This window comes from Macaca thibetana, chromosome 4 (genome assembly GCF_024542745.1).
Source record: "Macaca thibetana thibetana isolate TM-01 chromosome 4, ASM2454274v1, whole genome shotgun sequence".
Lineage (NCBI taxonomy): Eukaryota > Metazoa > Chordata > Mammalia > Primates > Cercopithecidae > Macaca > Macaca thibetana.
This window is the reverse complement of record NC_065581.1, coordinates 54,163,379-54,186,625: the sequence shown is the minus strand read 5'-3', so window position 1 is coordinate 54,186,625 and position 23,247 is coordinate 54,163,379.

Below are 23,247 nucleotides of genomic sequence, written 5' to 3'. Positions count from 1 at the left end.
GAGCTCTAATTTCTTTATTTGAATATTCCTAGGGCAGTGCTTATCAAACTGTAGTCTACATACAAATCTCTTTGGGGTGTTATTCTGGCTTGGTAAGTCTGGGGTGGGGCCCACATTTCTTAACAAGCTCCCAGGCGATGCTGATGCTGTGGATTTGCTGGCCCCGTGGATAATAAGGACTTTCTCTACCTGAGCTATGGACAAATCAACATTAAGTCTCAAATAATCACTTGCTTTTAAGTCTAATGTGATATGTCTAGATTTTCTCTTATTAAAGACCAGATAGTGGTCTTCCTTCTCCAGGACAGAGAATGTAAGCCTCACATCTCTCATGAGCTTTACCATGTGAACACAGCTGAGAATTTGGGATTTTTAGGAACAGAACTATAAATCTTAAAGCAAGCAAAAAGTGTTTTCTCCTTGGTAGAAATACCCGTGGCCAAGCCCAGACCTTCAGATCCTAACTTGGGATACAACTGATTGTTACTTAACCTGCTGCTAACCTAAAGACTAGTTTTCTGCCCATCTAGTCCCCCGTGTGACTAAGAAGTTTCCTCTTGGTCCCAGGATGCCTCTGCTGCTGGGCTCATCTCTGAGGCTGTGAGCCTTCCAGTTCAGAAATGGAAGGAAAATCCATTGCCTTGGATGCCTCCTTCTAAACCACCACCCAAAACAAAAATGAGCCAGGAGACATAGAAATCCCGGATGTGTTATGGGTTAGGCCATATTCTGAGGAGCTGGAAGGTTTCTCAGGGACCTGAAGTCTTGTGAAGAGAAAATGTGGAAGTAAGTGTCCTTCAAGCCACTGTAGTGCTTGACCTGGGGGAAAGAGGCTGGGGGAAGGGGACCTATGGTGCTAGGGCCTTTCAGAGCTTGGCTAGATGAGGGGGTCCTTCTCAGAACTGTAAATAAGCTGCCCAGTTGCATGGCTTTCAGAGGACCTGCTAATGAGCTTTTTGTTTACGTTAAGCCTCCCCTGCTTTCCCTGAAGATAAGCCACTGAGTTCTATCTGCTGCTGTCTTCTCTCCATTATGCTTTCATATAAATATTTAACATTCCCTATAAGCAATTCTGGAAGTACATGCCAAGTGATGTTTATGGAAGTGTAAGAAGATGTCTTAGTTCAAGCTGCTGTAACTACCACAGACTGAGTGACTTACACAACTGACATTTGTTACTGTTAGGGAGGCTGGAAGTGCAAGAGCAAGGCACCCACAGATTCGGCTCGTGTTGAGCGCTCTTCATGGTTTGCAGATGGTTGTCTTGCTGCATCCCCACGTGTTGGAAAGATCGTTTCTCTTGTATCTCCTTATCTAAGGACATGAATCCCATTCATGAGGGTTCCACCCTCATGACCTAATTACCTCCCAATGGCCCCAATTCCAAATACCCTCATACTAGGGGTTAGGCTTCCACACAGGGACCTGGGGAGACATTCAGTCCATAACAGAGGGGAACTGGTAAGGACTAGACTGGGAAGTGAGGAGGCCCTGGTGGGCAACCTTGGCTGGGAAAGATACATTCCTCACTATTGTATTTTCCTGGTAAGCAGAGGCTGAGATAGGCTAGATAATCCCTAAAGTAAGCCCATTTTTACTCTCAATATTCTATGAAATGAAACATTACAAATCTAAGTATGGAAGATGCATTAAAGAGAACCATGAGCTGGGCGCAGTGGCTCATGTAATCAGCACTTCAGGAGGCCCGGGCAGGAGGATCGTTTGAGTCCAGGGATTCAAGACCAGCCTTGGCAACATAGTGAGACCCCCATGTTTACAAAACAAAATTAGCTGGATGTGGTAGTGTGCACCTGTGGTCCTAGCTACTCAGGAAACTGAGGTGGGAGGATCACTTGAACCTGGGAAATCGAGGGTGCAGTGAGCTGTGATCATGCCACTGGACTCCAGCCTGTTACCTCTGGATGGAAATGAACAAGTACCAAACAGACAGACTTCTAGGTTGCTAGACATGTTTTTTTATCTCAATCTAGGTGATGATTCATGGATATCAAGATGTTTAAAAATGACTGGGCTGTACACTTAAGATGAGAGCAGTTTACACATTTTGGGTTTGTTATGCCTCAGACAGAAGCAAAATGTGGGTTAAACTGGTTCAGAAAGGAGGAAGAAAAGAAACTTTTCTGAGAAAAACTAGTGTATTAGTCCGTTTTCACACTGCTGATAAAGACATATCTGAGACTGGGTAATTTATAAAGAAAAAGGTTTAATGGACTCACAGTTCCACGCAGCTGGGGAGACTTCACAATCATGGCAGAAGGCAAAAGGCACATCTTATATGGCAGCAGGCAAAGAGAATGAGAATCAAGCCAGAGGGGAAACCCCTTAAAAAATCATCAGATCTCATGAGACTTACTAACATGAGAACAGTATGGGGGAAACCGCCCCCGTGATTCAATTATCTCCCACCAGGTCCCTCCCACAACCTGTAGGAATTATGGGAGCTATAAATCAAGATGAGATTTGGGTGGAGACATAGCCAAACCATATCATAGTGTGGTGAATGTGTTGGAAAACTGCATTTTTATGCCCTTTTAATACATTACACTTTCATCATGGCAAATGAAAGCAGTTTAAAAGCCAACATCTCAATCAAACGTGATGCGTTCTGAAGTTCCTAGGAAGTTTATCAGCACTGAGTTGGGACAAGATACAAGTACTTCTAGCATAAAAGCAAAAGTATAGAACTGAGTTCCAATCCTAATATTTATACAGACTAGCTGGTGACTTTAGACTTTGTCTCTATATCATCTGTGGAATAGACACGAGAACACTTCGCCAATTTGCTATGTGGTGGAAATAAGGCGATGTACATAAAAGCGAAGGACATAAACTGTTGAGGCAAGCCATGTTCGCTCCCTACTCTGCCCCTGGAGAGTGTGACGACACTATTGTACTAAAGATGACACAACCTGCATCTCCTTTCTACCAGTATATAACACACATTTTCTTAATAGTCTCCTTCGAAATAATTTAGCCTTCCAAGAATGCAATGAAGTCAGCAGAGAAAAACAATCATACTGACTTAGGATCTAAAATTTCTAGAAAATGAAACATGAGAAGCTCTTCATATGTTTTTATCACCTCTCAAACAGTCCTGGTGAGTTTCCCAGAACCTTTTTTGGCTTTGTCCAACATAAAGCCATGTGTTCTGAATACTATTGGTCTTTCTGCAAAGTAGAGACACTTGGCATATTCAGAAATTTTGGATGCAAGCGATAGAAAACTCCCATACCCACCAGCTTTAGATAAAAAGAAAATCTACCAGCTTGTATCACAGAAATGTCCAAGAGGTGGCACCAGCTTCAGGCACAGGTTATTGGCTCAAATGCTCTCAAGTCCCATCTCCCCATTCCTGGCTTACACCTTCCACTATAACGGGTTCACTCTCAGGCAGGCTTTCTCCATAGGGTACACTCCCTCAGTGCCCAGCCCTATCCAGCAGCTCCAGCAATGCCAGGCATGCATTACAGTAGCTGGGCAACCCCAGTGGAAAAGAGCCTCTTATTTCCCATAAATGTGTAGGAAAGTCTGGGTCTGTCTGATTTCGTGCAGAATCATGATGTGATTGGGGTTCTAGTTCTGACACTACAACTGGTGTTTGTATGATATTAAGCAAGTCATTTCCTCCCTTTGGACCTCAATTGTCTCATCTATAAAACAGAGGAATAAAATAATGCCATCTTGAGTCTGTTTTAGAGCTAATAACATTTCTTTATCCACACTAAAAGCTTTTTCCTCTGGAAGTTAGATAATAGTGCCCTCTAGTGATCGTTTCAGTAGGTGCCTTTCTTACTTCATTTGCTTTACAAATACTCCTCAATTCACAGAGACATTCAAGGCACATTTGCGATAAAATGAAATTCCACATCGAAATATATTTTTCCATTCTCATTTTAAGATAGAAATATGCTTGTGCTCTAAAATAAGCAGCTAAAACTCTGGATTTCACATTTATTACTGTTTTAGCTGCATCCTGGTCATTTGGATATATTGTACTTTCATTGTTGTTCTTCATACGTGTTTTCTTTTATTTTTATTTTTATTTTATATTTTATTTATTTATTTTTATTATACTTTAAGTTCTAGGGTACACGTGCACAACGTGCAGGTTTGTTACATATGTATACTTGTGCCATGTTGGTGTGCTGCACCCATCAACTCGTCAGCACCCATCAACTCGTCATTTACATCAGGTATAACTCCCAATGCCATCCCTCCCCCTCCACCCTCCCCATAATAGGCCCCGGTGTGTGATGTTCCCCTTCCCGAGTCCAGGTGATCTCATTGTTCAATTCCCACCTATGAGTGAGAACATGCGGTGTTTGATTTTCTGTTCTTGCAATAGTTTGCTGAGAATGATGGTTTCCAGCTGCATTCATGTTCCTACAAAGGACACAAACTCATCCCTTTTTATGGCTGCATAGTATTCCATGGTGTATATGTGCCACATTTTCTTAATCCAGTCTGTCACTGATGGACATCTGGGTTGATTCCAAGTCGTTGCTATTGTGAATAGTGTCGCAATAAACATACGTGTGCATGTGTCTTTATAGCAGCATGATTTATAATCCTTTGGGTATATAAACAGTAATGGGATGGCTGGGTCATATGGTATTTCTAGTTCTAGATCCTTGAGGAATCGCCATACTGTTTTCCATAATGGTTGAACTAGTTTACAATCCCACCAACTGTGTAGAAGTGCTCCTATTTCTCCACATCCTGTCCAGCACCTGTTGTTTCCCGATTTTTTAATGATTGCCATTCTAACTGGTGTGAGATAGTATCTCATTGTGGTTTTGATTTGCATTTCTCTGATGGCCAGTGATGATGAGCATCTACTCAGGGGTCAGGGACCCACTTGAGCAGGCAGTCTGTCCATTCTCAGATCTCAACCTCCGTGTTGGGAGATCCACTGCTCTCTTCAAAGCTGTCAGACAGGGTCATTTGCATCTGAAGAGGTTTCTGCTGCTTTTTGTTTAGCAATGCTCTGTCCCCAGAGGTGGAGTCTACAGAGACAGGCAGGCTTCCTTGAGCTGCTGTGGGCTCCACCCAGTTCGAGCTTCCCAGTGGCTTTGTTTACCTACTTAAGCCTCAGCAATGGCGGGCGCCCCTCCTCCAGCCTTGCTGCTGCCTTGCAGTTAGATGGCAGACTGCTGTGCTAGCAATGAGGGAGGCTCCGTGGGCGTAGGACCCTCCCAGCCAGGTGTGGGATATAATGTCCTAGTGTGCCGTTTGCTAAGACCCTTGGTAAAGTGCAGTATTAGGGTGGGAGTTACCCGATTTTCCAGGTGTTGTGTGTCTCAGTTCCCCTGGCTAGGAAAAGGGATTCCCTTCCCCCTTGCACTTCCCAGGTGAGGCAATGCCTCACCCTGCTTCAGCTCTTGCTGGTCAAGCTGCACCAGCTGACCAGCACTGATTGTCTGGCACTCCCCAGTGAGATGAACCCGGTACCTCAGTTGAAAATGCAGAAATCACCCGTCTTCTGTGTCGCTCGCGCTGGGAGCTAGAGACTGGAGCTGTTCCTATTTGGCCATCTTGCTCCCAACCATACGTGTTTTCTACTATCCCTTGTGGTTTCTTCTTTGGCCATGGGTTACTTAGTAGAATGTGGCTTCATTTCAAAACCTTTGGGAATTTTCTAGATGTCTTTTTTATTACTGATGTCTAGTATAGTTTCATTTTGATTGTAGAATATCCTGTATTATTTCAATGTGCTGAATGTTTGACTTTGTAAATAGCCCAGTATAGTCTTTCTTGATGAATATTCCATGTACACTTCAGAATAATATGTATTTGGCAGTAGTTTCCTATTTATTTCTAATGTTCTATTTCCTTTAATGCACCTTTCCTGTCATCTTTTGGTATCCCATTTTATCTCCTCTATTGACTTAATAATATCTTGTATTTAAAAATGATTTCTCCAAACAACCCCATCAAAACCTGGGCAAAGGATAGGAACAGACACTTCTCAAAAGAAGACATTTATGGGGCCAACAAACATATGAAAAAAAGCTCATCATCACTGGTCATTAGAGAAATGCAAATCAAAACCACAATGAGATACCATTTCACGCCAGTTAGAATGGTGATCATTAAAAAGTCAGGAAACAACACATGCTGGAGAGGATGTGGAGAAATAGGAATGCTTTTACACTGTTGGTGGGAGTGTAAATTAGTTCAACCATTGTGGAACACAGTGTAGTAATTTGTCAGGGATCTAGAACCAGAAATACCATTTGATCCAGTGATCCCATTACTGGATATATACCCAAAGGATCATAAATCATTGTACTATAAAGACACATGCACATGTATGTTTATTGCAGCACTATTCACAATAGCAAAGATTGGAACCAACCCAAATGTCCATCAATGATAAGAAATTGACTGGATTAAGAAAATGTGGCACATATATACCATGGAATACTATGCAGCCATAAAAAAGGATGAGTACATGTCCTTTGCAGGGACATGGATGAAGCTGGAAACTATCATTCTCAGCAAACTAACACAAGAACAGAAAACCAAACACAGCATGTTCTCACTCATAAGTGGGAGTTGAACAATGAGAATACATGGACACAGGGAGGGGAACATCACCCACTGGGGCCTGTCAGGGGGTGGGAGGCTAGGGGAGGGAGAGCATTAGGAGAAATACCTAATGTAGATGATGGGTTGATGGGTGCAGCAAACCACCATGGCACGTGTATGCCTATGTAACAAAACAGCACGTTCTGCACATGTATCCCATAACTTAAAGTATAATAAATAAATAAAGAAGGTTTCTCTTTGCATATTTTTAAATGATTATAATATTCATCTCTAACTTACTACAATTAAGCATAGATAACACTAAATCAGCTCATATAAAATGAAACACCATGAGGAGTACAGGTTCACCCACCCACCTCCCATTCTCTGTGCTATTGTTGTCATATATTTTATTACCACATATGCTATGCTGCTCACAATCCAGTGTTGATGTTTTACTTTAAAAGTAAAATATGTCAAGGCTTTATATCTAAAATATGTAAAGAATTCTCAAAACTCAACAGAGAAAAACAAACAATCTAATCATAAAACAGGCAAACGTCATAAAAGAACTATTTCACCAAAGAGGTGAGGCAGATGGCAAATAAGCACGTGAAAAGATGTTCAACATCATTAGCCACCAGGGAAATGCAAATTAAAACCACAATGAATCTTACTACTTGCCTATTTAAAGAGTTAAAATTTAAAAATTGTGATAATATCAAATGCTGGCAAGGACACAGGACACTCGATCACTCTTGTGTTGCTGGCGGGGATATAAAATAGTACAGCCACTCTAGGAAACAGTTACGCAATTTCTTCTAAAACTAAATGTGTGATTACCATTCGACCCAGCAGTTGCACTCTTGGGCATTTATCCCAGAGAAATGAAAGCTTATATTTACGCAAAAACCTGTACACAAATGTTCACGGCAGCTTTACTCCTACTAGCAAAAGACAGGAAACAACCCAGATGTCCTTCAAGGAGTGAATGGCTGAGCAAACAGTGGTACATCTATCTCATTGAATACTACTCATCAACAAAAAGGAATAAACTAGTGATACCAGCAACAATCTGGATGAGTCTCCAGTGAATTATAATAAAAAAAAAAAAAAAAAGCCCAACACCGTTCGGTTGCCAGAGTTTCAGGATGGGGTGGGGGGATACAGGAGAGAGGTCGGTGTGGTTATAAAAGGCCAGTTCAAGGGATCCTCACGAAAGATAGAACTGTTTGGTATCTTTACTGTGAAGTGGAAACATGAACTTACAAAGGTGATAAAATTGTATAGAACTAAATACACACACACACAAGTAAAAGAGGAGAAATTGAATAAGATGGGTAGATCTTATCAATGTCAGTATCTTGGTTGTGATACTGTACTGTAGTTCTTCAGACTGTTTCCACTGTCAAAATATTGGGTAAAGAGTACATGGGATCATTCTGCATTATTTCTTATAACTGTATATAAACCTAGAATTACCTCAAAAATAAAAGTTTAATTTTAAAAAGGTAATTATACAGGCATGAGAAGGTATAAAGAGGCACAAATGTTCCCACCATTAAAGAGTTTATCATGGAGGCAGGGTTAGGAAGCCAGTAGTTTTAGAGATGGCAAAGTTTCGTTGATCACTTTCAGGAGACACTGTAATTGTAACGAATGAAATCTGCAGTCATATAATCATACCAGTGGACATTTATTACACAAATCTAAATGCTTTCCATGTGGAATCTCAGGCTTTGCTAGAACCCCCTGCAGTAGGATATTATGATTGCCATTTTGCCAGTAAGGAAACTAAAGCATAATCAGGTTAAGCAACTTGCCTGTTTTTGTTTTTGTTTTTAATCTAAGACAGTCCTGATTTGGCCAATCTTGACTGATATTTTGGTGCTTATATATAAATAGCTCTGGATTATTTGTCAAAAGTCTTGAGGGGGTGGACATAGTGGCTCATGCCTGTAATCCCAGCACTTTGAGAGACCAAGTCGGGAGGATCACTTGAAGCCAGGAGTTTCAGACCAGCTTGGGCAATATAGTGAGATTCCTGTCTCTACCAAAATATTTAAAAATTAGCTGGTCATAGTGGTGTGTGTGTATAGTCCCAGCTACTCAGGAGGCTGAGGCAGAAGGATTGTTTGAACCCAGGGCCTCAAGGTTACAATAAGCTACAAATGTGCCATTGCATTCCAGCCTAGGCAACAGAGTTAGATCCTGTCTGGGAAAAAAAAAAAAAAGAGAGAGAAGAAAGAACGAAAGAACAAAAGAGAGAGAGAGAGAGAGACAGAGAGAGAGAGAGAAAGAAAGAAGAGAAGAGAAGAGAAGGAAAGAAAAGAAAAGAAAAAGAAAACAAAAGTCTTGGGTTCCAGTCCCACTCTACTACTGATTCACATTTTAACTTGAAGAGTGATTCAATTACTTGGTCGTCCTACTTAAAAAAAAAAAAAAAAAAAAAAAAAGCTGGAGTACATATCTACCATCCTTACCACATGAACATTCTATATTTTTGGTTCTTTGACTCTAAAATGGTCAGTGTAAAAGAGTGTTTTCCATCCCAGTTTTGGCTGTTAGAGCCATCCCTGGTGATCTCACCCCTTTCCCCTGAACCCTTTGTATGTTTATTGAGCATCCACTCCAGCTGTACACTGGCTGTTTGTTTTCACGGGGTTACTGGTGCCCTCCACCCTCACCCCTCTCTCTTTCCCTGCAGAAGGCTTTTCTAATACTTTTTCAGCCATGGTCAATTTCAGGTGATAGCAATGGTAGTCATTTATTGAGTGCTTACCAAATGCTAGAGATTGACACAGGCTATGTCATTTTTTCAACACAAAATCCTGTGAAATGGGTACTATCAGACCGTTTTTACACCTGTGGCTTAGAAGACTTAAATGTCTAGTGTAAGGGCAATTATAGTGGTAGGTAGGCAGAGGCAGGTCTCAAACCCTTGCCTACCTAACTCAGACACACTTGGCAATACTATATATCTCTTTAAGCCTTCCAGAGGATATGTTTTAGGAGGTGGATTGTTCCATTTTATTATATATATGAACATAAGAAGATACACAGATAGATAGATAGATAGATAGACAGATAGATATTTTAAACGTGCTCACTTTCATTTCTGAAAATTTACATTTGTTAACTAAAAGAGCCTTGCAATCCCAGCATCTCCCTCATGATGGCAGTATAAGACTAATCCATGTACACGCAGCCTCCAGCACCAGCAACTAACCCAGAAGAAACCTCCTTAATAAATCAGCTTTGAGTCAAGACTGGTGTTACGTAAAATGCAAAATTAGGACCCTCGGAAGGGGAAAAAAGAGACTCAGGTATCTAGGTTATCGACCCCAGACACAAAAGAAATTTGACAAACTTGCAAAACAGACAACAACTTCCTATGGTGAAAAACCAAACAAAAAACAAAGCAACTACTTGTTGCTGCCCACCCATTTAGTAACCGGCCTTGGTAGTCTTCCAGCAGCAAACACAATAGCCCTGTCCACAGATGCTTTTGCCATTTCCTCCGTCCCCTTGAAACCAAACATTTAAGAACAAATAATTCATTTCTCCTTTCTTAATTTGCTCTGAAGGTTTTAAACACAGGGATAACTGGCAAATAGAAATTTCACATATTTTTTTGATCACTATGGCCTATCAACCCCTGCCTGATGATTAAATGAAGGACGATGTATCCAAGGTTTGTAAAGAGCTTGGTCGCAACTAATGAACACACAAAAAAACCACCAGACAATAAACAAGTATTGAATTATATCTGGGTACAGCAGAAACCATTGGGCAGACTTCAGAATTAGCCCTCAGAAGTTTTGTTTTTACTTGACTCTTGGTCATAACTGACTGGACTAGAAGTGAACACCTGACTCAGGAGGAGGCAGTCCATTGGCTGACCAGGAACCAATTAGGGTCTGTCTCTTGAGAACTCCAACTAAGAGACAAGAGATGCAGGTTATTTAGTCCACTTCTGGGTGTAGCATTAGACAGATATAAAACCCAAGAATTCTTGGTACTGAATCCTGGTTGTTTAACTTTCCTCAGATTTTAGGGGGTGACCAGGATCCCTCCCAGCAAAATATCATTTTTGTTTAACCTTAATTTCAGTGGGTTATATTACATGCATTCTCCATCAAAGACTCCAAGGCCTGTGCAAAGTGCAGTGAGGGCATACAAAGAATTTATGGCATTTCCCTGCTGTCCTGGGTATGGGTGATTTTCCTTGCTGTAGAAGAGAACAGGGTCTCTGGAATTCAACCCACCTTTGTGACCCTGTGAACATTCCTTTTTTTCTCTCTCAGAGATTCAACTTTGTTCTCAGTAATATGGAAATGATAGCATCTGCTTAACAGTCGTTTTGAACAGGAAGCGTCCATCTGGCTGGGTGCCTGATTTATGGCAGATTCTTAGTAAATGTCAACCTCTGCACTGCTTTGCAAGTAGGTCCTTTGGCTGCTCTCAAATGCAAGTCACACAAAGATTGTGGGAGGTTTTTTTGTTTTGTTTTGTTTTGTTTTTTATAGAAAATACATCATTCCTATAGAGAAAAAAATACAGTCATGTTTAATAATGGCTGTTTAGACAGGGATAGGTTCTCTCTGGAGCCTCTGGACCAGGTGGTGGAAAGTGGAGGTGGGTTACTGATCCCAATAAATAGGCTACAGGACTGAGGCCAGTTTCTGGAGAGAAGGGATGGTCACTCCTATATTTAAGCCAATGGTGAAGGTTAAGTAGGAAAGTCCAGAGGGACCCTTGACCCCACTTGCTTGACAATATTGGTGTAGGACAAGTCAAACCCTCCTAACTGGGCAACGGACCCCTCCCACTAGTGGTCTCTCTTGTGGAGAAAATTTTTACCTGATCAACTTATTCTCATGAAGCACAAGGGCCTGATACGGACACCCCTTCTGTAGGCATTTTCAAAGAAGTTAGTGAGGATAACAGACAGAAAAACCTCTATGCATCGAATTTCAGGCACCATCGGGGAAATGTTTCTTAGGGTGGCTTTCAACGTATCTTTAAATCACCCTTTTACAAATGGGGTATTAAATCGTCTGCTCTGCCTAGAGAAAAGATTCCCAAGATTCCTTGTAGCTGCTGGGAAGTTACTGAAGTCCTCAGTGCCCTGTTTTGAAAAAGTATTGACAATGCAGCAGAAAGTTGCATCTGGCAGCTAACAAATATTTCTTGAGGGTCCACTCGATGCCAGGGATTGTTGCACTGAAAATGCAAGGCTACCAAAACAAGCAGTTCAAGCCCTCAAGAACCCTGCATGTTCATGAGTATTCACCAAGTATCACACAGAGCTTGTGTCTCAGATGTTTTTCACAGTCCAGCCCCCCAGGATTCATTCCCAAATTCTGTGGAAAGCCTAGAACTCTTTTCTCAAAGCCCTTTAGCACCAATCTCTCTATTACTCCTTTTTCTTTTCTTTCTTTTTTTTTTTTTTTTTTTGTTTTTGTTTTTGTTTTTTGCTGTTTGTTTTTCTACAGATGGAGTTTCCCTGTATTGCTTAGGCTAGTCTCAAACTCCTGGGCTCAAGTGATTCTCCCATCCCAGCCTCCTGAGCAACTGGGACTACAGGCAAGCACCACCACGCCCAACTTTATTACTTCTTTTTTAAAAATAAAACTTTTTTAAAAAAACAGCAGAGAACGCACTCATTCATTCTGCAGCTGGATCTTGAGTAACTTTGCCACTTGAGAGTTCCGACCCCAAAAACACTGCTGTCACTTTCCAGGTATTCTATTCTTCCTTAGACCCCATAGCCTGGCTGCCCAAGTCAGACAAGTATGGAAGATTTGTTTGTGAGGACACAGAGACAGCCACTGGCAACATACCGAGGTATTACAGAGACTTGCTGTGAAGCAAGGCCAACAAAACACCACTTACACAATCAAATAACAAAGAGGGGCGTCTTTTTCAAAATGAAAGGTCTATGTGTAAATAAATTCTTTCTGTAAAATAAACAAGATATGAGATAAGGATCCAGGTTTGCTTTGGTATCACTATGGTTACCAGAATGATATTCAAGACCTTTTCACCACGTTCTCCTCCCTTTGAATGCATGCCACAAGTAAAGCATGCCTGAGTTTGGTCTAGAGAGCCTAGGGTGCATTCTCCTTTATAGATGTAGAAGGGATGGGTTTAGCACATTGCTAAGCTTAAAAACAAACAAAAATCCTAGGGAAGATTCTCTTCTTTACTGACTCAAAAAAAGCCCCTGGTAAGAAAAAGTTGTTAGTTATACTATTAGTGACATGACTGTTTGGTATTGTCAATATCACTCTCAATCAACCAGTATTAGTGAGCACTTCTGAGGACACTCACTGTAAGAATCATTACTCAACAGTTACTGAAACAGTTCCATATGAAATTTTGAATTAGTTGCTTAATGTTCTCATTTGTGCCACAGTGTTTTTCTTGACCTACAGACAGGTTCAGTTCAATTCCTCCTAAGAACAAACTCTTAACTTTGTTCCTCTAACCTAGACTGAGGACTCAGAACTGACCTCGTTTCACTGCTGCATAATACCATATTTCCTGTTTGACAAAGATCCTACCTTGAGCTTGCAAAGACTCCCTGCTTCTTAAAACTGAAACTGGACCCCTTCCTTACGCTTTACACAAAAATTAACTCAAAGTGGATTAAAGACTTAAACGTGGCCGAGGTGGGTGGATCACGAGGTCAGGAGATCGAGACCATCCTGGTTAACACGGTGAAACACCATCTCTACTAAAAAATACAAACAATTAGCTGAGTGTGGGGGCGGGCGCCTGTAGTCCCTACTACTCAGGAGGCTGAGGCAGGAGAATGGTGTGAACTCGGGAGGCAGAGCTTACAGTGAGCCGAGATCGCACCACTGGACTCCAGCCTGGGAGACAGAGCAAGACTCGATCTCAAAAAAAAAGAAAAAGAAAAAAAAAAAGACTTAAACGTAAGATCTAAAACCATAAAAACCCTAGAAGAAAACCTAGGCAATACCATTCAGGACATAGGCATGGGCAAAGACTTCATGACTAAAACACCAAAAGCAATGGCAACAAAAGCCAAAATAGACAAATGAGATCTAATTAAACTAAAGAGCTTCTGCACAGCAAAAGAAACTATCATCAGAGTGGACAGGCAACCCACAGAATGGGACAAAACTTTTGCCATCCATCCATCCATCTGACAAAGAGCTAACATCCAGAATCTGCAAAGAACTTAAACAAATTTACAAGAAAAAAACAACCCCATCAAAAAGTGGGCAATGGATATGAACAGACACTTCTCAAAAGAAGACATTTATGGGGCCAACAAACATATGAAAAAAGCTCATCATCACTGGTCATTAGAGAAATGCAAATCAAAACCACAATGAGATACCATCTCATGCCAGTTAGAATGGTGATCATTAAAAAGTCAGGAAACAACACATGCTGGAGAGGATGTGGAGAAATAGGAACGCTTTTACACTGTTAGTGGGAGTGTAAATTAGTTCAACCATTGTGGAAGACAGTGTGGTGATTCCTCAAGGATCTAGAACCAGAAATACCATTTGACCCAGTGATCCCATTACTGGGTATATACCCAAAGGATTATAAATCATTCTACTATAAAGACACATGCACACATGTGTTTATTTCAGCACTATTCACAATAGCAAAGACATGGAACCAACCCAAATGCCCATCAACGATAGACTGGATAAAGAAAATGTGGCACATATACACCATGGAATAGTATGCAGTCATAAAAAAGGATGATAAGTTCATGTCCTTTGCAGGGACATGGATGAAGCTGGAAACCATCATTCTCAGCAAACTAACACAAGAACAGAAAACCAAACACCGCATGTTCTCACTCATAAGTGGGAGTTGAACAATGAGAACACATGGACACAGGGGAACATCACACACTGGGGCCTGTCAGGGGTTGAGGCGGCTAGGGGAGGGAAAGCATTAGGAGAAATACCTAATGTAGATGATGGGTTGATGGGTGCAGCAAACTACCATGGCACGTGTATACCTATGTAACAAAACAGCACATTCTGCACATATATCCTAGAACTTAAAGTATAATAATAAAAGATAAAGACTCCCTGCTTCTTATTCATTTTCCCTGATAAACATATGTAATGATTGATCATGAATAGAGAGAAAAAGGCACAAATAAGGACAGGAGGCAGTAGAACATAGAGCTCAAGGAACAAGGTCTCTGCCATCTGACTGCTTGACTTTAACTGTGTGACCTTGGGGAAGTTATCTAACCTGCTTGTGCCTTAGTTTCTTCATATGCAAAGTGGGGATGGTAATAATAGCACTTATAGAGTTGTGAGGATAAAAGAACTAGTACATGCCAAGCATTTAAGATAGTGCCTATGTAATAGTAAGTACTCAATAAATGCTAGCTATTCTTCTAGCTGAGTGCAGTTTTAAAAAATTATCCTAAAAAAAAATTTAAGAGACTACTGTAAACTTTAACTTGACATGAAACTCATAGCAAAATATCATCAAGAAAATGGAAAACTGAGCTTGGCACGGTGGCTCATGCCTGTAATCCCAGCACTTTGAGAGGCCAAGGCAGGCGGATCACTTGAGGTCCAGAGTTCGAGCCCAGCCTGGCCAACATGGTGAAACTCCATCTCTACTAAAAATACAAAAATTAGCTGGGTATGGTGGCGGGTGACTGTAATCCCAGCTACTCGGGAGGCTGAGGCAGGAGAATCGCTTGAACCCAGGAGGTGGAGGTTGCAGTGAGCGGAGATTGTACCACTGCACTCCAGCCTGGGCAACAGAGTGAGATTCCAGCCCACCCTCGACCCCCTGCCCACACACATACATAAAAAATTAAAAATAAAAGAAAGAAAAAGAAAATGGAAAGCTGAATAGCTAGCTGGGGAAAATATATGACACAATATAACAAAAGGTGAATGTCCTTAATATACAAAGAGTTGATAAACGTTGACAATTAAAGATATTAAGACTGCCTAGAAAAGGCAAAGGATATGAAAAAATTTCACAAGAAAAGGGAAAGCTTGAAAAGCTGTCTTGTGTTAATGGATTGGAAAACAATACTGGTAGGATTCAGTACTACTGAAAGTGATCTACAAATTTAATGCAGACTTAAATGAAATGTGGCATATACATCTCACACCAGTCGAAATGGCTATCATTAAAAAGTCAAAAAACTACAGATGCTGCCAAGGTTGTGGAGAAAAGGGAATGCTTACACACTGCTGACGGGAAAGTAAATTAGTTCAGCCATTGTGGAAGGCAGCTTGGTGATTCTCAAAGAACTTAGAACTGCCATTCAACCCAGCAATCCCATTATTGGGTATATACCCAAAGGAATAAAAATTGTTCTAGGATAAAGACATATGCGTGTGTGTGTTCACTGCAGCACTATTTACAATAGCAAAGACATGGAACCAACCGAAATGCCCATCAATGGTAGATTGGATAAAGAAACTGGTACATATGCATTATGGAATCCCACACAGCCATGGAAAAGAACGAAATCATGTCTTCTGCAGCAACAGGGATGGAGCCGGGGGCCATTATCCTAAGCAAACTAATGCAGAAACAGAAAACCAAACACCACATGTTCTCACTTAGAAGTGGGAGCTAAGCATTAAGTCTACAAGGACATAAAGAAGTAAACAACAGACACCATGACCTACTTGAGGGTGAAGGGTGGGAGGAGGGTGAGGATAGAAAACCTACCTACCTATCAGGCACTATGCTTATTACTTAGGTGGCAAAATATTCTATACACCAAACCCCTGTGACGCACAATTTACCTAAATAACAAACCTGCACGTGTACCCCTGGATCAAAAATAAAAGTTACCAAAATAAAAACAAATAAAGATTTAACAAAACCAAAGGGGGGAAAATGTGGTTGGTATATACATGCAATAAAATATTTAGCCTTTTAAAAGAGGAAATTCTGACACATGCTACAACATAAATAAACTTGAGGACATGCTAAGTTCAATAAACCAGTCACAAAAGGACAAGTATTGTATTTTTCTAATTACATGAGGTATTTAGAGTAGTCAAATTCAGAGACAGAAGGTAAATCATGATTGCTGGGAACTATAAGGAGAGGGAATGGGATATTGTTGTTTAATGAATGTACAGTTTCAGTTTGCAAGATGAAATGGGTTCTTGAGATTGGTTGAACATGGATTTACTTAACTATAGAACTGTACACATAAAAAATGGTTAACTGGTAAATTTTATGCTATATGTATTTTAACCACAATTAAAATTTTAAAAATAAAAATTAAGAAAAAGGGAAGGCTAGGCTGGGCATGGTGGCTCACACCTATAATCCCAGCACTTTGGGAGGCCAAGGCGGGTTGATCACCTGAGGTGAGGAGTTTGAGATCAGCCTGGCCAACATGACGAAACCCCATCTCTACTAAAAATACAAAAATCAGCTGGGTGTAGTGGCACGCACCTGTAATCCCAGCTACTTGGGAGGCTGAGGCAGGAGAATTGCTTGAACCTGAGAAGTGGAGGTTGCAGCGAGCCGAGATTGCACCACTGCACTCCAGCCTGGGTGACAGACAGAGCAAGACTTCATCTGAAGAAAAAAAAAAAAAAGAAAAAGAAAAAGGGAAAGCTAATGAACAAATAGAAAAATATACAAACCTACTTGTAATCAAGGAAATGAAACTGGAAATGGGATTAATTTTTGCTAATAAAATTAGTAGAGTCGGTTTTTTTAGAGTATCATACACAATACTGGCAGAGATAAAGAAAAACGGGCACTTTTCCACACTTCGATAGCACTAACCCAAGAGCTTTAAAATATTCATATTTTTACTGAGATAGTCTATTTCTAGGAATCTATCATAAGATGATCAGAAATGCAAAGTGCATATTTTATATATATATATATTCATATATATCAGTATAACAATATCTCTTCACAGTGTAACTTATAATTTTAAAAAATTAGACAACTCAAAGTCTACTGATACAGAAACAGTTATAAATGTTATGTTATGGAATGAATGGTGTGTACCATTTGCAACTGCTAGAAAAGGTACTTATGAATAATTTTTAATGACATGACAAAATAATTATGATGTGGTTTTAGTACATGACACAGATCATGGAGCTTAATATGCAATCAAATAACAACTATGCAACAAATATAAGTAAACGCAGTAAAAAGAATGGAAGCAATTTGACATATGCACAGTGATTTCCTTTAGTCAGATTTTGGATGGTTTTGTTTCTTTATACTTTTCTGTCATTTTCATTATTTTACAGTGGATCTAGGAACACTGCAAGGCCTCCATGGAAGATGCTGTCTTTACTTTCAATCTCATGCCAGATCTGTTACCAATGGCTCTCAACTAATGGACATTAGGGTTAACGTCAATTAACTCTTCTTCGATTCTCAAGTTCATGTTTGTTTGTGTTCTAGACTCCAGTCATAAAAGATAGTCTTAAAATATTACTATATGTCAATGATGTGAGGTTGAGAAAAAAACAAATATAAAAATAAATTAAAAATAAAAAATGATAACACAATAAGTTTTTAGTTACCATCTTTTTGTTGCTCTGTGGTAGTAAAATACATACACAAGAGTATTATTATAATTTTTCAATGACTAATGACATTATTTTTGTTCGTCTTTTTAAGGGCAATTTTATATATTTATATATTATATATTATATATATATATAAATATATATATATTCCTAACAATACCACTACAATTTTTATAGTCTTAAAATTTGCCATAAACCAGCTTCTTTCAACTTTGTTTTAGAACACCTTTCTAAAAGGTGTTACCAGGTAAGCCAAGTTTGAGAAACCCTGCTCTTTTTGTTTGTTTGTTTTCCAAACTTGTTTGACCATGGACCACTACTTTTATCAAGTAGTGTCTTTTAACATCCCATGAAACTGGGCTTCCTAGGAACCCATTTGTGAAATGTTGCAGTCATATGTATGATAACAGAATGCTAGTAAATAGGAGAATGTACTTTCTGGAAAATGTAGGATTTTTGTTTCTACTGTAATTGTACCTAAAATACTTTATAGATGGGTTTAAGAATGTTATGGACTGAACTGTGTAACCCCAGTATCCAAAACTCTTTGGAGATAAGGAATTTTTTTTTTTTTTTTTTTTTTTTTTTTTTTTTTTTTTTTTTTTTTGAACTCTCTTAACTCTCAGCTCCGCCTCCCGGGTATCTCAGCTGGGAATGTGACTTCTCCTTCGTGAGATTACAGGCTTGAGCCACCACGCCCGGCCGAGATAAGGAATTTAAAGTGGTGACTAAGTTAAAATGAGGCCATCAGGGTGGGCCCTAATACAACATGATTGGTGTCTTTATAAGAATAAGAAATTTGAACACAGACTCACAGAGGAGAAAGATCATGTGAAGCCACAGGGAGAAGATGGCCATCTACAAGCCAAGGAGAGAGGCCTTGGGAGAAGCCAATCCTGCCAACACTTTGATCTAGGGTTCCTTGTCTCCAGAACTGTGAGCAAATAAATTTCTATTGTTTAAGCCACCCAATCTGGTGCTTTGTTATGGCAGCTCTAGAAAACTCATGTAAATGGTGTACAAACACAAACATTCCTGTCCAGGCAGGGCGGGAGGGCCCTGATAGGAGTATTTGACTGTTGATATTGTTTAGAATTCTGGGAGCAGGGTGATAATAGCAAAGACTGATTTTCAGTTGGCTTTCTTATTGCTTTTAAATTTTCTACAGTGTGTCCCTTTGCTGCCTGTACCTTCACCAAACCTCTTGGCACACCATTAATGTCAATCTGTGTTGTTGGTTGAATTGTGACCCCACAAAAGACATGTTGAAGCCCTAACCCCCAGTGCCTGTGAACTTGACCTTATTTGGAAAAAGGCTTTTGCAGATGTTATCAAGTCAAGATGAGGTCTTATGGGATCATGGTGGGTCCTAAATCCACTGATTAATGTCCTTATAAACAGAGAGATTTGGAGACACACAGGGACAAAGGCTGTGTGAAGATGGAGGAAGAGTTGGAGTTACACTGCTGCAAATCCAGGAATGCCAAGGATTGCCAGTAACCACAAGAAACTAGAAGAAGCAAGAAATAATTTTTCCATAGAGCCTTCAGAGGGAGCATCGCCCTGCTGACACCTTGATTTTGGACTTCTAGCTGCTGGCACTGTGAGAGAATAAATTTCTGTTGTTTTAAATTGCCCAGCTTATTATATTGTACTTCATTACAGCCGATCCAGGAAACTAACACAATCAGGAAAAGCTGAAACTTATTGATTACTGGCTTAAACAGTCCTCTTCCTATTTCAAAGTCTATTCACCGTTTGGGATACTAATTACAGACTTACCTGTTTCTCCTATTCTGAGCCCCCAGTTGATTGGCCAGTCAGAAATGATTGAAGGGAGGTAGAGCAAGATGGCGGGATAGAAGCTGCCACCAATTGTCCTGCCACCAACATCTTCCTGTGGAGGAAATTGAACACATATCCACATAAAAACACCTTCATAAGAACCAAAATTTAGGTGAGAGATTACAGTACCTGGTTTGAACTTCGTATTACTGAAAGAGGCACCCAGTGCTGCCCTGTCACAGAAGAAAGCAATACCAGGCAGAACTCAGCCAGTGCCCATGGAGGGAGCATATAGACCAGCCTTAGCCAGAGGAGAATCAGCCACCCTAGCAGTCGAAACCTGAGTTCCAGCAAGCCTTGACACTGTGAGTTAAAATGCTCTGGGCTTCTAAATAAACCTGAAAAACAGCCTAAGACACAAGAACTGCAATTCCTGGGCAAGTCAAGGTGCTACGCTATTCTCAGAGCCAGTGGACTTGTGGAGCATGTAACATAGTGAGACACCAGCCAGGGTAGCCAAGGGAGTGCTTGAGCTGCCCCTCTCTGAACCCCAGGCAGAGCAGCTCACAGCTTCGGAAGAGACTCCTTCCTTCTGCTTAAGAAGAGAAGGAAGACTAAACAGGACTTTGTCTTGCAACTTGGATACCAACTCAGTCACAGTAGTATAGAGTACTAGGCAGAGTTCTGAGGCTCCCATTCCAGGCCCTAGTACCCAGACATTTCTAGATACAGCTTGGGCAAGAAGGGATCCTGTTGCCTGGAAGGGAAGCACGCAGTCCTGGCAAGATTTATCACCTGCTGAACAAAGAGCCCTTGGGTGCTGAATAATCAGCAGCAGTACCCAGGCAGTACTCACCATGAGCCTTGGGTGAGACTCAGAGCTGCGCTGACTTCAGATGAGACTTGGCACATTCTCAGGTGTAGTGATTGTGAGGGACTGCTTCCGCTTGAGAAAAGGAGAGATAAGAGCAAAGGGGATTTTGTCTTGCAGCTGAGGTACCACTTTAGCTACAGTGGGGTAGAGGATCAAGCGGACTTTTGGTGTCCCCGATTCCAGGCCTTGGCTCTTGGATGACATTTCTAGACCTGCGCTGGGGCAGAGGAAAGCCCACGTCCCTGAAGAGAGAGTCCCAGGCCTGGCAGCATTCATGACAAACTGACTGAGGGCTCCTTGGGCCTTGAGTGAACATCAGTGGTAGCCAGGCGGTACTTGCCACAAGCCTGGGGTGTTGGTGGCCATGGAGAGAGACTGCTCTCATTGTGGAAAAGGGAGAGAAGAGTGAGAATAACTTTGTTTTCTTGCTTGGGTGCCAGCTCAGCTGCAGTGGAAGAGAGACCAGTTAGATCTCTATGGTTTCTAACTCCAGGTCCTGGCTCCCAAACAGCATCTCTGGACCCACCCAGGATTGGGGAAATCACAACCCTGAACAGAAAGACACAAGCCTGACTGGCTTAATCATCTGCTGGTTGTAGAGCCCTTGGGCCTTTGAGCAAACATAGGCAGTAGCTAGACAGTGGTTACTGCGGGCCTTCAGCAAGACCCATTGCTCTGCTGGTTCTAAGTCTAACACAGAGCAGTGCCAGTGTTGGTGGCCTCAGCGGTGCTCGTGTCAGGCCTCCCCCAGGAACAGGCAGCTTTGCAGAGAATGAAAGAGAGAGAGAGATGCTGTTTGTTGGAGAGAAAGTAAAGGAAGAGAACAAAAATTTCTCTGTCTCATAATCCAGAGAATTCTTACGGATCTTATCTAAGACCACCTAGGTGGTACCTCTGTGAGTCTACAAGAGACACACCATTGCTAAGTTTGGGGTGCCCACAAATGCAGATACTGGTGCAATGATCAAAAACTTAGATAACAACACCAAGTCCCTTCAAATACCTGAAACTCTTTCCTAAAAAGAACAAGTAGAAACAAGCCTAGACTGTGAAGATTATGGTAAATACCTAACTCTTCAATGACCAGACACTGATGAATATCAACAAACATCAACACCATCCAGCAAAACATAATTTCACCAAACAAACAAAATAAGGCACCAGGGACCAATCATGGAGAGACAGGGATATGTGACCTTTCAGATAGAGAACTCAAAATAGCTGTTTTGAAGAAACTCACTGAAACTCAAGATAACACAGAAAAGGGATTCAGAATCCTATCAGATAAATGTAACAAAAGGAGTGAAATATTTGAAAAAGAAACAAGCAAAAATTCTAGAGTTGAAAAGTATGACTGACATACTGAAGAATGAATCAGAGTAACAACAGCAGAATTGATCAAGCAGAAGAACGAATTAGTGAGCTTGAAGATAGGCTATTTGAAAATACACAGTCAGAGGAGACAAAAGAAAAACAAATAAAAAAGCATGAAGCACACCTACATGATCTAGAAAATAACCTGAAAAGGGCAAATCTAACAGTGATTGGCCATAAAGAGGAGGTAGAGAGACAGATAGGGGTAGAAAGTTTATTCAAAGGGATAATAACAGAGAACTTCCCAAACCTAGAGAAAGATATCGCTATTCAGGTACAAGAATGTTATAGAATACCTAGCAGAATTAAAACAAATTAGACTGCCTCAAGATATTTAATAATCAATCTCCCAAAGGTTGAGGATAAAGAAAGGATCTGCAAACAACAAGAGAAAAGAAACAAATAACCTACAATAAAGCTCTAATACATCTGGCAGCAGACTTCTCAGCAGAAACCTTACAGACCAGGAGTGGCATGATGTATTTCAAGGGCTGAAGAAAAAATCTTTTATCCTAGAATAGTATATCCAGTGACAGTATCCATCAAACATGAAGGGGAAAGAAAGACTTTCCTAGACAAACAAAAGTTGAGGGATTTCATCAACACTACACCTGACCTACAAAACAAGGTAAAGAGAGTTCTTCAATTTGAAAGAAAATAAAATTAATGAGCAACAAGAAATCATTTGAAGGTACAAAACTCACTGGTAATAGTAAGCACACAGAAAAACACAGAATATTGTAACACTGTAGTTGTGATGTGTAAACTCCTCAGATCTTGAGTAGAAAGACTAAAAGATGAACCAATAAAAAATAGTGACTACAACAACTATATGAGACACAGAGAGTATCATAAGACATAAATCAACAAAAAGTTAAAAAGCGGGGGAATGTAGTTAAAATGTAAAGCTTTCATTACTTTTCTCTTTGCTCGTTTGTTTCTCTGCTTGTTTCTCTTTGCTTGTGTATTAGTTTTCTTTCTTGGTTGTTATTTTGTTTACACAATCAGTGCTAAGTTCTTACAGGTTTAAAATAATGGATTGTAAGATATTATTTGCAAGTCTCATGGTAAACTCAAATCAAAAATCATACAACAGATACA